This window comes from Akebia trifoliata, unplaced genomic scaffold, assembly GCF_017979445.1.
Source record: "Akebia trifoliata isolate Shusen 1 unplaced genomic scaffold, ASM1797944v1 Contig00681, whole genome shotgun sequence".
In the NCBI taxonomy this organism is placed as follows: domain Eukaryota; kingdom Viridiplantae; phylum Streptophyta; class Magnoliopsida; order Ranunculales; family Lardizabalaceae; genus Akebia; species Akebia trifoliata.
The window spans coordinates 95,861-109,223 of record NW_028237142.1 but is presented as its reverse complement, the minus strand read 5'-3'; the positions used below and the strand labels follow the sequence as shown (position 1 = coordinate 109,223).

Here is a 13,363-nt window from a genome sequence, read left to right as displayed (position 1 = left end):
AAACAAATAAACAAATAAACAAATAACTAAAAATAAAAATTAAATTAAATTAAATTAAATTAAAAAGGTCCTACTAGCAATGTATCCCACACTTGGGTTTTTCAAGTTTGATCCTCAATGATCCCCAGTGGAGTCGCCACTGAAAGCGCCCTCGATCCGCGGGGTGCGCGGATCCGCTTTTGACCCTTGAGGTTTGGGAGTCGCCACCTAGTTGTTAAGGTCTAGGAACCAAACTGACTCTAAAAAAGGCAAACTAATCTACGAAAGAGAAAAAGAGTCCGGGGATCACGTTACGGGGTTGGAAGGTGTTAGGCACCAACCCCGCCCGGCCAAAGCTGGTCTCTACTAACTTCCCAAATAAATTACATTGCTAAAAACCTAGATAATAATAATAAATAAATAAATAAATAATTATACATTTCCGATAGCAAAGACTTTGTTCCCTCAGATCTGACAGAAATTGCTCCTTGTACTGTACTCTTTGCTTCGTTCTGTCTCCGGATTTGATTCCTGATCTCCGAGGCAAGGTATCTCTACTTTCTTGGATCTGAATTCTTCAAGTTTGTTGTGGATTTTGAAGTGTTTTTGGAAGGTTTTTAAGTGTTTTTTAGGCTAAATAAATTACATTGCTAAAAACCTAGATAATAATAATAAATAAATAAATAAATAATATACATTTCCGATAGCAAAGACTTTGTTCCCTCAGATCTGACAGAAATTGCTCCTTGTACTGTACTCTTTGCTTCGTTCTGTCTCCGGATTTGATTCCTGATCTCCGAGGCAAGGTATCTCTACTTTCTTGGATCTGAATTCTTCAAGTTTGTTGTGGATTTTGAAGTGTTTTTGAAAGGTTTTTAGGTGTTTTTTAGGCTAAAATCGAAGAAGGGATGTTAGGTAAGGAGTTGGGACTCCAAAACTAGGGTTTATGGGGGGCTAGGGGAGCTTCTAGACCTACTTCTCTTAGGGTTTATGATTTGATACGAAAATAGGATGTGAGCACCTCTATTTATAGATGTTTTTTAGGGGTTGATTTGGATAGAGTTAGTGTTTAATTAGAGCTCTTTTAATTAGAGTTGTGTTTTAGTTAGACTTGTTTTAGGTAGAATTGTGTTTTAATTATAATTGTTTTAGGTAGAATTGTTTTTAAGTTAGAACTCTATTAGATTGAGTTATTATTTAATTAGAACTCTATTATGACTTTTGGTCTTATTTGATTGACTTTTAATGTTTTGACTTTAGTCTTAATTGATTGACTTTTAATATCTTGACTTTAGTCTTGCTTAATTGACTTTAATTTTGACTTTAGTCTCACTTGATTGACTTTAATACCTTGACTTTAGTCTTGCTTGATTTACTTTAATTTTGGAGATCCCTCCTCCATTATTTCTTTAATTCTTTGGACCCCCAAATGGAGGAGTCCTTAAAGAAATATCCCACGAACCCTCAACAATTTTACCTGAAAGTCCGATTGATCGATTTTTTTTTTTCAATTTTTAATTTATTTCATTAATGTTTCACTTTAATTATTTAATATTTTATTTATTAATTTCAAATTTTTTAATTATGAAAATTGTGAAATTACCGTTTTACCCTCGGAGAGGACTTTTCACGTTTCAAGTCGGTTTTTAATGTTCTAGGATATTTTAGAATCGATTTTTTGTAAGGAATTCAATGAAAATATTAGTTTGTGTCATTTATGATATTTTGTGTGTGAAATGGTCATGAACTTTATGAGGGGCATTTTCGTAATTTTGTTAAATTTTGTGAAAATTGGCGAAATGATTTATTTGGTTTCGATTTGTTATTTTATGTGTTTTAATGAGTTTTTCTAATCGTAACGTAGGTTCTAGGGTTGTTTTGATGTTAGGGGTATTTTGGTAATTTGGTCAATTTTTAGTGATTTTTATCATGAAACTTCTTTTTGGTCTGCAAGATGATGATTTCTATGTTTCTGGGGTTGTATTTTCCTAACGTAGCGTGGTTTCTAAGGTTTTGTCAATTTGAGATACCTTATCCGGATTTCTGAAACATTTCTAGTAACGAAATAAAGCAATGGAATACACATCCATCATTGGGAATCATTGCAATCGGGTTGACGAGTTGATTAATAAGGCGAGTGCAAAAATGGGGTGTCTACAGTGATGTGGGTTAGATGGATTGTTTAGAGAATGGTGATGGGGGTAGGTGATTAGATGAGGGAGGTTAAGGGTGGTGATGACATGTGTCATCTTTTGATGTTGAGAAGGTGATTGGTTGATGTAGGTAATGGATAATTGGTTAGGGTTGTGGGTTGGATAATGAATTCGATATGGGTAGGATTTTATGGGCTTTGAGGTGTTGGGCTTGGGTTTTGGAAGTAGTTTTGGGCTTTAAGAATTGATTGGGGTTATTTTAGGAATGATTTTGAGAGGTTAGGTTGGTTTAGATTTTAGATGATGTGGGATTGATTTTTAGGTTAGGAGTAAGGTGCGAAATTAATTTAGCAAAGGGTTGAGGGTTTGTGAGTTTTAGAGTGTTTAGGGTGTTTGCGGATTCGAAGGTGGAGCGGTAGGAGTAGAGGAGGGGTTGGCATTCCAAGTCTCACATTTTTTTATTTATTTTTATTTTTTTGAGATTTTTACGATCATTAATTTGATCAAAAATATCACGTGTTGGCAAATTGGGCCTTTTTAGGCCCGGTGAAAAATTTTATCAAGCATTCGGGTATTCTTAAATACAAAGACGGAGTGGTGAGGTTTGAACAGGTGTAGGAGGGCTTAAACCCTTTTGATGGGTCCCTTAGACCATTGGGTGGTCTTAGGGGCCTCGATTTAATCAAAACTGTCATTTTTTAATGTTTTGGGCCTTAGAGGCCCGTTGGCCTAACTTGTTGGAAAATCGATATTTTGAATGGAGCGGGGTAGATGGGAGCTTGCCGAATCCTTTTGGTGGACCTACTAACCTATTGAGAGGTGTTAAAGGCTTTGATTTGACAAAAATGTCAGATTTTAATGTTTCGGGCCTTCGAGGCCAGTTTGCCAATTTTATTGGAAAATTACTATTTTTGGGCCCTTTCGAGTGAGGGCTCCAAATTGGGGTGTCTACAGTTAGGATATTCGATTGTGAGAAATGTGGGAGATGAGGTTTAGCAACTATTTAGAAAGAGAAAAGTTTACTAAATAGATTATTAAGAAACCACCCAAAACTTATGGATTATTAAGAAAAAAAATCCCTTTGCCAAGATCGTTTGAGTAATTTTTTCATATTCTTAAGAACTTATAAAAGATCATGAGAGGGACGTATCCTATGAAAACTATTAAATTAGATTTTATGGAAAGAAACCTATAAATAGCTAATGAAGGACCATTAATTAGAAGCGGCCTACTTTTAATCAATCTCTAGAGAAGATCCATTTATCACAAACTAAAAATCAATTTTTATAAGAATAATGATTTTCTAATTAGAAAGTCTTGCCTCGGTCAATACTCAGATGATGTAGCTCAAACACAAATCATAGTTTTTTTTCTTTTTCTCGAGATACAGAAGTAAAATTTTTAATGGGGATTGTAGTTATGTATCCCAAGGGGAAATATCTATGGTTCCATGTCTATGCCACATCAACCAAGTATTGACTGAGTGAAGGCTTTCTAGTTCGAAAATCAGCACTAAAGATGATATATCTTTATAAGTGCTTATACTTTTTTTTTTAAAAATAAATACGTATCAGTCCAACCAAATTGAGTGGTACGGTCAATTGGACAAATTATTTGGACCAATCATGGATTTTGGTCTAACTAATTGGACAATTTTTTTTTTGTGTTCCAAAACAGTTTTCTAAAACATTATTTTATGAAAAATTGAGTACAAAACAATTGCCAATCTATCATTTTAAGTAATCATGAGTTAAAAACATAATTTAACTAGATAGCCTCTATTACCAGGCCAACTTTTACTAAGAGCACCATTTTACATATGAATTGGAGTGCTCTTAGCAAAAGTTAGTGTGACAATATAATTTTTCTTTAATTAATTAATGCCCGTATGTGAAACACGTGCAATAACGTGCCCTTCCCAATTAATATTTTTTTTTTTAAAAGAATAATGCTGAAGTGACCGTAAGTTACGTACGAAAGTCTTTGTGACTTACAGAACCTCTATTAACAATGATGAAATTATTCAAAGCAGCGGCATCACCTAAGGACACGTGTATTCCACGTGTTTACCGTTTGTCTAATAATGACACCAACAAAGCTCAACAATCATTGATCGCACGGCTGTTATCAATGTGAAGCATAGAGTTTCCGTACGACAGTGTTCTACCTTAAACAATCCGTTATAATGAAACTGATTCTGTTTCACGTCATTGTTACTTGTCCTCTTCTCCGTAATTATAGTTTTCTCAGACTCTAAAGTACGAGATATGATTTCAAAATATCACGAGAAAATTAAAATACTTAAGCCGTTAATGGTATCTTATCTGCTTCATTATTCACTTAGATCCTATGTTCCAGGAGTTGAGTAACTTTATCCACGTGGCAGACGCAATGTTTTAAAAAACCAATGGATATCATATAAGACAGGAAGTTAGTTTGTCCAATTGGTTGGATTTGAGCGGGTCTTCGCTCAATTCGGTTGGATCCAATTATATATTTATTACAGAATTTTAGAATTACTTATATTTATTATTTAAATTATTTTATTTTAATTTTTTTTTATTAATATAGTAATATGATATTAAATAAGGGAAGTGTTCGAAGACCCTAAAAAGAGCCAAACATTTTTCAAAATAAAGATTAGAAGCTTCGGAATTGGCTTATTTTTTGTAACGATGATCTCCATGGTGAGGAGATCATCCTCACCAAAAATCAGCTCATTTCGAAACTTCTAACCTTAATTTACAAGTTGAAGAATCGTGCATTGTCCGATTTTTGTAAATCATTTTTGATGGGATTAAAAGTTTTGGAATGGGCTGATTTCTGGTGAGGATGATCTCCTCATCATAGAGACCATCCTCACAAAAAATCAACCCATTTCAAAACCCCTATATTTGAAAAATGTTTAGCACAATGTTTGGCTTTCTTTAGGACTTCCGAACGCCACCCATTATTAAATAAAGAGAGATTTACCGACACCCAATTGTTGCACTTTTATTACAAAAACTTTCTCTTTTATTACAAAAACTCCCTTTGGAGTGTTGACAACTCAAGGGGAACCTAACTTTATGAAGTTTGTTACCCACCAAACCTCACTTTATTAAGTTCGTTACCCAGCGAACCTTGAAGTCCGGATCCACATCATAAAATTCAAATTCATGGGATTAATTTGTAACTTAACATACTTTGGAGTAGATTCTAATTGCATCAATTTGTGGCACCCAAAAATATGATCTGATGGCACTAGATTATAAAGGAGATTTTTTTTAACAACTTTGAAAAAAAAAAAAATAGAAAAGAAGAGGTTAATTTTTAGCATTGATTTTTAATTTTAAAGTTGGGAGCTCGGTAAACATCCATTTTCAACACTTACGACCAAGCTTAAAAAGTTTTTTTTTTTTTCAAATGTTTTCTATTGAATCTGAGTTTTTCCATGAAATCTAGAAGTCTGTACTATTTGATTATTAATTTAATAATCCATGTGTGCCCAACTACCCTTAGTAATATTTAAAATCTTACTAAGTTAGTCATGCTAGTCTAATTCATAAAATAAGCTTCGTCAGGTAGCAAATTTGATACACTAAGAGGGTTTTTGTAATCAAATTTCAACAGTTGGGTCTGCTTGATAAATCTCTCTTAAATAAATATATGTAATGAAATTATACTCTCGTCAAAACTTTATGTATAATAGAAAAATCTAAAATGTTTTATATCTTATAATTTTTTATTTTATTTTTATGATAAGGGTGTCCAGATCTGTACGACAACTAACCTCTTGAAGCATCATATCTCGTCCAAATCACTTACACTCAATAATACCTTACAAATCACACATGCCAACTAAGTCATAAATCCTTAAGAGTGACCAACGAAGAGACTTGAATTGATGAAGACCTTATATATTTTAGAATTATCAACAAAAAAAAATCGATGGTTCAACGGTTATCCCAACTCAATTGTGTAAGCTTGAAATCTAATTGTGAGAATTTATACTTATCACGATGATGTATATCTCCTTGATACTCATTTAGAAAATAAATCTTGACTATTGAATTTTCTCTTCCATGATGTATTGTTTAGGATTTGAAGTTCATTCATATTTTTTTTAATATCAAATTAAATTCTATCCCATCTAACCTCGATCAAATTATTATTAATCAGATTTGGACCCTAATATTGAGATCCAAAAATGAAATTCAATTCGATCTTAATCTAATTAGGAGTACTTGATCCATTGACAACCCTAATTCATAATCCACAAAAAGATTTATTTATCAAAAGTTATGTGATGGTTGATTTCTATCCATTTGATTTAAGCAATTTTTTTTTTTTCATATTTGATTATCTAATCCTGAAGCACATTATGGATTTTTTTTTTAATGCCACATGGCAAAGAGAAAGTGGGGTTATGTATCGTTAATAAACCGGTGGAATAAATGATAGAGTTTAGGGGTGCACATGGTTCGGATTTTGGCAAAATTGGAATCGAACCAAACATGATCGATTCTACAAATTTGGAACCGAACCAATCCAATTACCCTATAGAACCGAATCAATCCAAACCAACCTTGGTTCGGATCGAATCTCGGTTCTCATACTTATTATTTTTAGTAGTAAAATTAAAATTGCTAAAACTTAAAACTAAACAAAATAAATATTAAACAAAACATCACGCATAAACAATGTATCAACATAATTATTATTTGAACATAAAAAAGCATCACGTATAACACAAAAATAACAAATCCTTAATCCGATCTTACATCGATGCACAAAAAATTACTGGAATTTATTTAAAAAAATGAAAATTTCATGGATATTTCAAGTGGGGGAGTGATCCAATAAAGAAATTCTTATAATTCAAAGATCCGTAATTAATAAAAAGGGGAAAAAAATATATTAGAATCATATTCAAATATGAGTGTGACACAAAACACTTATAAAATGAAATAGAAAGGAAGTTGAAATTTATTAGGAGAAAATTGTTATTTTTTTTAAATCTATTGTTAAAGCATATAAAAATTAGTACAATATATATACTTAGGATTAGTTCGGTTCTATTATATCCCTAATCTGGAATCGAACGAAATCAATCGGATTTTTTTTTTACAATCCGCACCTAAAGCAAGCCATGCTCAATCCGAACCAATATAATCCAAAAGACTTCGGATTGGTTCGATTATCAGATTTACCTAATCCAATGTGCACCCCCAGTAGAGTCGTACTGGAGTAACATTGAAATGCAGTCTTACTATGAGTATAAAATATGCCAAATTCTGGCCACTTGCGTTCGATAAAGTTTCTTTGTGATTTTGACATATAACTCCACCTTTTTTGTCAGTATTTGAGATGTCTATCTATGATTTCACACTTATGACACGAGGCTTTAACTTTAGTCTTTTCTCATACATTAATATTAAATGACCTAAATGTCCTCATCAAACTATGAAATCCATCATTTTTTTGTTCAGAACACCAGTCATCTTCAAGCTCTCTCATCTATTCTCAGTCGATTTTTTAATTTTCTGAATCCATTTTCTTCGAACTTATTAAATTTGGGTCTCTTTAAATTAAATAGATTGAGAACAAAAATTGATAGGAATCGATAATCAAAATTGTTTAAAGAGAAATTTTTTATTATATTTCAATTGTGGTTGATCAATTTGAGAATCAAAATCAGAACAAAAAAATATTTAACGATTATAATTCTCATAAAAATCAAATCGAAATCGAGTAGTTGACGCCAATTATTTCACCCAAAATTCTATCATATTATACTTTCTTAAAAATGTTATCTTACTTTGAAGTTTGTAGATTAACGTATATATAATCTTAAGATTGAAGATGATAGGTTTTGAAGACGTAAAAAACAAGAACTGAAAACAACTTAATTTAAGGGAAAAAAAAGAGAAGCAACGGTTTGAATAAGAGGGCATTGAGATCATTGTTTATCGGTCTATAACAGAAGACCGAGTTCCAGGGGCATATCAATAATAATTTTAAAAAATTAGGGTATTTCAAATATTCTAAAAAAATGGATGGTATGTCTAAATTAAAACAATCTACTCTCTGAAGTATGAAGTCTGTAGTCTTAAGAGTTTGAGAAATGGTAAAAATGAGAACCCGAAAAAAAGAAGTTTTGGCGCATGACCTCCATTTCCCTTTCCCTTCACTTGACACGTGTCCTTTAACTGCTTCTTCTCTCTAAAACAGAAATAAAACAGTGAGAGAGAAAGAGAGAGTGAGACTCAGAGAACCATTCTTTAAAACTCCTTACATTAATGTCCGTATCAATTACTTCCACATAATCAAAGTTTCTATTTTATTTTATATTTTTGATTTGTAAAAGACGAGATTTGATTACATAGAGTGTATATCAGAATAAATTTTCTGGGTTTTTTTTTTTTTTGATTCCGAATCGGGAAATAAAAAGAAAAAAAAAGTTTGGATTCGATTCAAAAGTTGGAAAAAGTTTGGGTTAGGGTTTGGAGATAAATGGATCCGGAATCTGGTTGTTCGACTCGGGAATCTTGTTTTGTGAGTTTGAGAATTCTGTTTTTTTTTTTTTTTTACTAGTATTTTTTATTTGGTTATCAGACTTTGTTATTTTGGAATCGAGGGTAGAATTGAGATTTGTAGGACATTTGTGGACAATGTTTTTGATGTAAACTTTGAAGTATGTTAACTCACATTTTGGTGATCTTCGACTCTATTTTTTTCATTTTTTCTGATTTGTGATCATGGACTGTTTCAATCGAAGAGATTCCTATTATTAAATCAATTAATCTTCTGTTTGAATGTCTCTTGCTTCAGTTACTGGATTTTTTAACGTATTTATGTGAATAATTTCACTTGTTAGTTCATGGGATTTCAGTTTTGGTGTTTTTTTTTTTTCTAATGATCTAATTGGTTAGCTATGATTGCATTTTTCATATATAATATTTGAATCTGTTAATGATTTTGGTGTCTATCTTGTGGATTGTATTTAATTTGTGTCAAACTCATGGACTGCAAATTTTCTCTTCTATTCATGCCCGGGTACCATTCCTTAACGAGATGGGTTGTGATTCTTATGTTTGTTTAGATCACCATAATTGATTTCTTGTTTCCCTGTGTTATTAATGTCCTCTTTTATTATGTGTGGATTCATTCATATTTCTCAATGTTTCCTTGACTTGGATTTTATGTTCTACAATTCTCCAACATATACCTATAAAAATTAATAATAATTTGCTACGCTCGATTTTTGAATATTTTATTGTACCTTCGTTTATTGATGGGTAAGTTGTGTTTTGTTCTGATTGGATTGCTGTGTTCACTCTAATATTTTGGTATACCATTTGATTTTGTTTCTCATGGATTTTCAACAATTTGTTTTTTTTTTAATACAGGATTTAATCGATTTAAGTTTGGCCTTACTTGCAGAATGCATACAAGACTACTCTGTTTTTGGCCTATCAGAGCTTTGGGGTTGTGTACGGTGACCTTAGTATTTCTCCTATCTATGTCTACACAAGCACATTCTCGGGGAGATTGAACTGTCTCGCGGAAGAAGAGGAGATTCTTGGGGTACTTTCTCTGATTTTCTGGACTTGACTTTAATCCCTCTCTGCAAATACATAATATTTGTCTTAGGAGCTGATGACAATGGCGAAGGTGCTTCACTGACTCCTTAGTGATTTTGTTTATAGAAAAAATAGAAGAACATTGGTTGATTTTTTGAGGACCTAATAAAGCCTTCCTTTTATAGGAGGAACCTTTGCTTTGTATTCGTTACTCTGCCAACACTCGAAGATGGGCCTTTTGAGCACTTCCCATGCTTCACAAGAGGACCTATCTATGTACAAGTCTGGAAATAGCCTTAAGGAAACAAGAACTAGTTCGCTTCTAAAACAGTTCTTTGAGAAGAATCACAGTTCTCGCATTGTTTTGCTGCTAGTTGTACTTTTGTGGACAAGTATGGTGTCCTAACCCCTTCAATGTCTGGTATGCTTTCTATTGCCTAATAAAACCAAAATTGTGTTGGGTTTTACTGCCTTGAAAGCACGAATAAGATTTCCATGAGCTAATTTCTTTATGTTTGATTGCTGAATTATTCCTGAATCCCAACTTTGTCACTATGCTCCCAAGTGAGATTGCATGACTCAAGGGAGGAAAATAATTGTACCTTGGTTTATGATATTGCTTTAGACGAGAAACTCCTATAAAATTGGCTTTACGTCAAATGTAAGAAATGAAAATGCATACATTCTGAGATGAATTAGCGAAAAAAGAGTTTATTGAACCCATTGAGACATAACTAACAACAAACATCCTAAATAGGAAAAGTTACAAATTCTTAGGAAAAAGTACTTAAAGGATCCTCGTGGAAGGGTTTCTTTCTAAATAGTCCCTAAGTTTTGCACGGTAGCTTGATAAGACATTTAGTAAACTTTTTCTTTCTTACTGGTCCCTCGTTATTGGTGAACTCACCACTTTTTATTTATTGTCAAGTTCACCACTTTTTATTATTGTCGAGTTCACAGTTTTTATTATTGAATTCACAACTATTTATTGTCGAGTTCACCACTTTTTATTTCTATCGAACTCAACGCTTTTTATTTATTGTCGAATTCACCACTTTTAAAATAAAAACTGGTGAACTCGTCACTGGTAAGATCCACCTACTTTCAATTTCTGAGTTTTTTCAACTAAAATGTATGGAAAGATCAACTAAAAACTTGAGATAACGACTTGTTCAATTTTCATCTAAAAATTAAAGAAAAAAAATTGAAAAAACCCTTGAAATGACTTCTTCTTCCTTCTTAAATCTTTTTTTTTTTTTTTTATATTATAGAATTGAGTCTCTAAAACTCGATTGAAATGCAAAAAATCTAATTTTTGGATGAAAATGTTAAGTTTGAATGGTTAGGATATTCAATTGTGAGAAATGTGGGAGATGAGGTCTAGCAACTATTTAGAAAGAGAAAAGTTTACTAAATAGATTATTAAGAAATCACCCAAAACTTATGGATTATTAAGAAGAAGGTCCCTTTGCCAAGATCCTTTTAAGTAATTTTTTCATATTCTTAAGAACTTATAAAAGATCATGGAAGGGACATATCCTATGAAAACTATTATATTAGATTTTATGGATAGAAACCTATAAATAGCTAATGAAGGACCATTAATTAGAAGTGACCTACTTTTAATCAATCTCTAGAGAAGATCCATTTATCACAAACTAAAAATCAATTTTTATAAGAATAATGATTTTCTAATTAGAAAGTCTTTCCTCGGTCAATACTCAGATGATGTAGCTCAAACACAAACCATAGTTTTTTTTTTCTCGAGATACACAAGTAAAATTTTTAATGGGGATTGCAGTTATGTATCCCAAGGGGAAATATCTATGGTTCCATGTCTATGCCACATCAACGAGTATTGACTGAGTGATGGCTTTCTAGTTCGAAAATCAGCACTCTTTTTATAGATGGTATATCTTTATGAAAACAAAAGAAGTAATTCAGATAAATTTTTAAGTGCTTATACTTTTTTTTTTTGTTTTAAATAAATACAAATCAGTCCAACCAAATTAACTGGTACGGTCAATTGGACAAATTATTTGGACCAATCATAGATTTTGGTCTAACTAATTGGACAATTTTTTTTTTGTTCCAAAACAGTTTTCTAAAACATTATTTTATGAGAAATTGAGTACAAAACAATTGCCAATTTATCATTTTAAGTAATCATGAGTTAATAACATAATTTAACTAGATAGCCTCTATTACCAGGCCAACTTTTACTAAGGGCACCATTTTACATATGAATTGGAGTGCTCTTAGCAAAAGTTAGTGTGACAATATAATTTTTCTTTAATTAATTAATGCCCGTATGTGAAACACGTGCAATAACGTACCCTTCCCAATTAATATATATTTTTTTAAAGAATAATGCTGAAGTGATCATAAGTTACGCACAAAAGTCTTTGTGACTTACAGTAGGGGTGTCAATGGATAGCTGAAATCCGAATTCGAATTTGAAAAATCGGATATTATCTGAAAATTTCGGATATCGGATTCGAATTCGGATGTTATTTTAACATTCGAATAAATTTCGGATACGAATTCGGATATTACAATATCTGATTCGATAATATCTGCTCCGATATTCATGTTACACAACAAAAGTTATTTATATACATATATGCTCTCGTGTATTCAAGTTTCACAACGAAATGGAACTCGAAATATTTATCTTCTCTAATCTCTCATCCATAAACTCAGATTGTTTCTAGCAACCGTGGGTTTCCACTGTGTAAGCTCCCACAGTCACCCTCTTCTCCGGCCGACGAAGATCAAGGTAGGTATTTCCTCTCTCTCTCTCTCAGTAAATCTAAAACCCACTTTTTTTCAATCGTGCGAGCTCCGTAACGGCATAACCGCCATTGTCTCCACCATCGTCTCCGGACGGCGAGCATCAGATAGTTTCTTCATCTCTCTCTCTCTCTCTTTCTCTCTCTCTCACAGTAAAACCGTATGTATTATTCAAAATTTTCATAAAGTTTTTTTCAAAAATCAAAATTTATTTGATTTTAAAACCATTTTTTTTTCAAAAATCAAAGCTTATTTGATTTTAAGTCTGAAATACGTTGAAAATTATAAGTTATGAAGTTGAAAAAATTAGGAAAATCGATTTTTTTACATCGAATTAGGATTTTTATCGAATCGGATATTATCGGATATCCGATATATTTTTCGAATTCGAATTCGAATATTGGTTAAAGATATCCGATCGGATTCGAATTCGAATTCGGATATCAATATTTTTTTTCGAATTCGAATTCGGATACAACACTATCCGATCGGATAGGTATCCGTTGACAGCCCTAACTTACAGAACCTTTATTAACAATGATGAAATTATTCGAAGCAGCTGCATCACCTAAGGACACGTGTATTCCTCGTGGTTACCGTTTGTCAAATAATGACACCAACAAAGCTCAACAATCATTGATCGCACGGCTGTTATCAATGTGAAGCATAGAGTTTCCATACGACAGTGTTCTACATTAAACAATCCGTTATAGAATGAAACTGATTCTGTTTCACGTCATTGTTACTTGTCCTCTTCTCCGTAATTATAGTTTTCTCAGACTCTAAAGTACGAGATATGATTTCAAAATATCACGAGAAAATTAAAATACTTAAGCCGTTAATGGTATCTTATCTGCTTCATTATTCACTTGG

The 13,363-nt window shown here is 32.2% G+C and overlaps 1 long non-coding RNA gene across 1 annotated transcript; it reads left to right on the top strand.

The window, feature by feature from the left end:
- The first annotated feature begins 8,421 nt into the window (after window positions 1-8,421).
- On the top strand, window positions 8,422-10,090 carry LOC147381173 (uncharacterized). The gene is made up of 3 exons (XR_015174733.1): window positions 8,422-8,669; window positions 9,558-9,788; window positions 9,883-10,090. It is a non-coding gene; the product is annotated as an uncharacterized LOC147381173 (long non-coding RNA).
- Window positions 10,091-13,363: the final 3,273 nt, after the last annotated feature.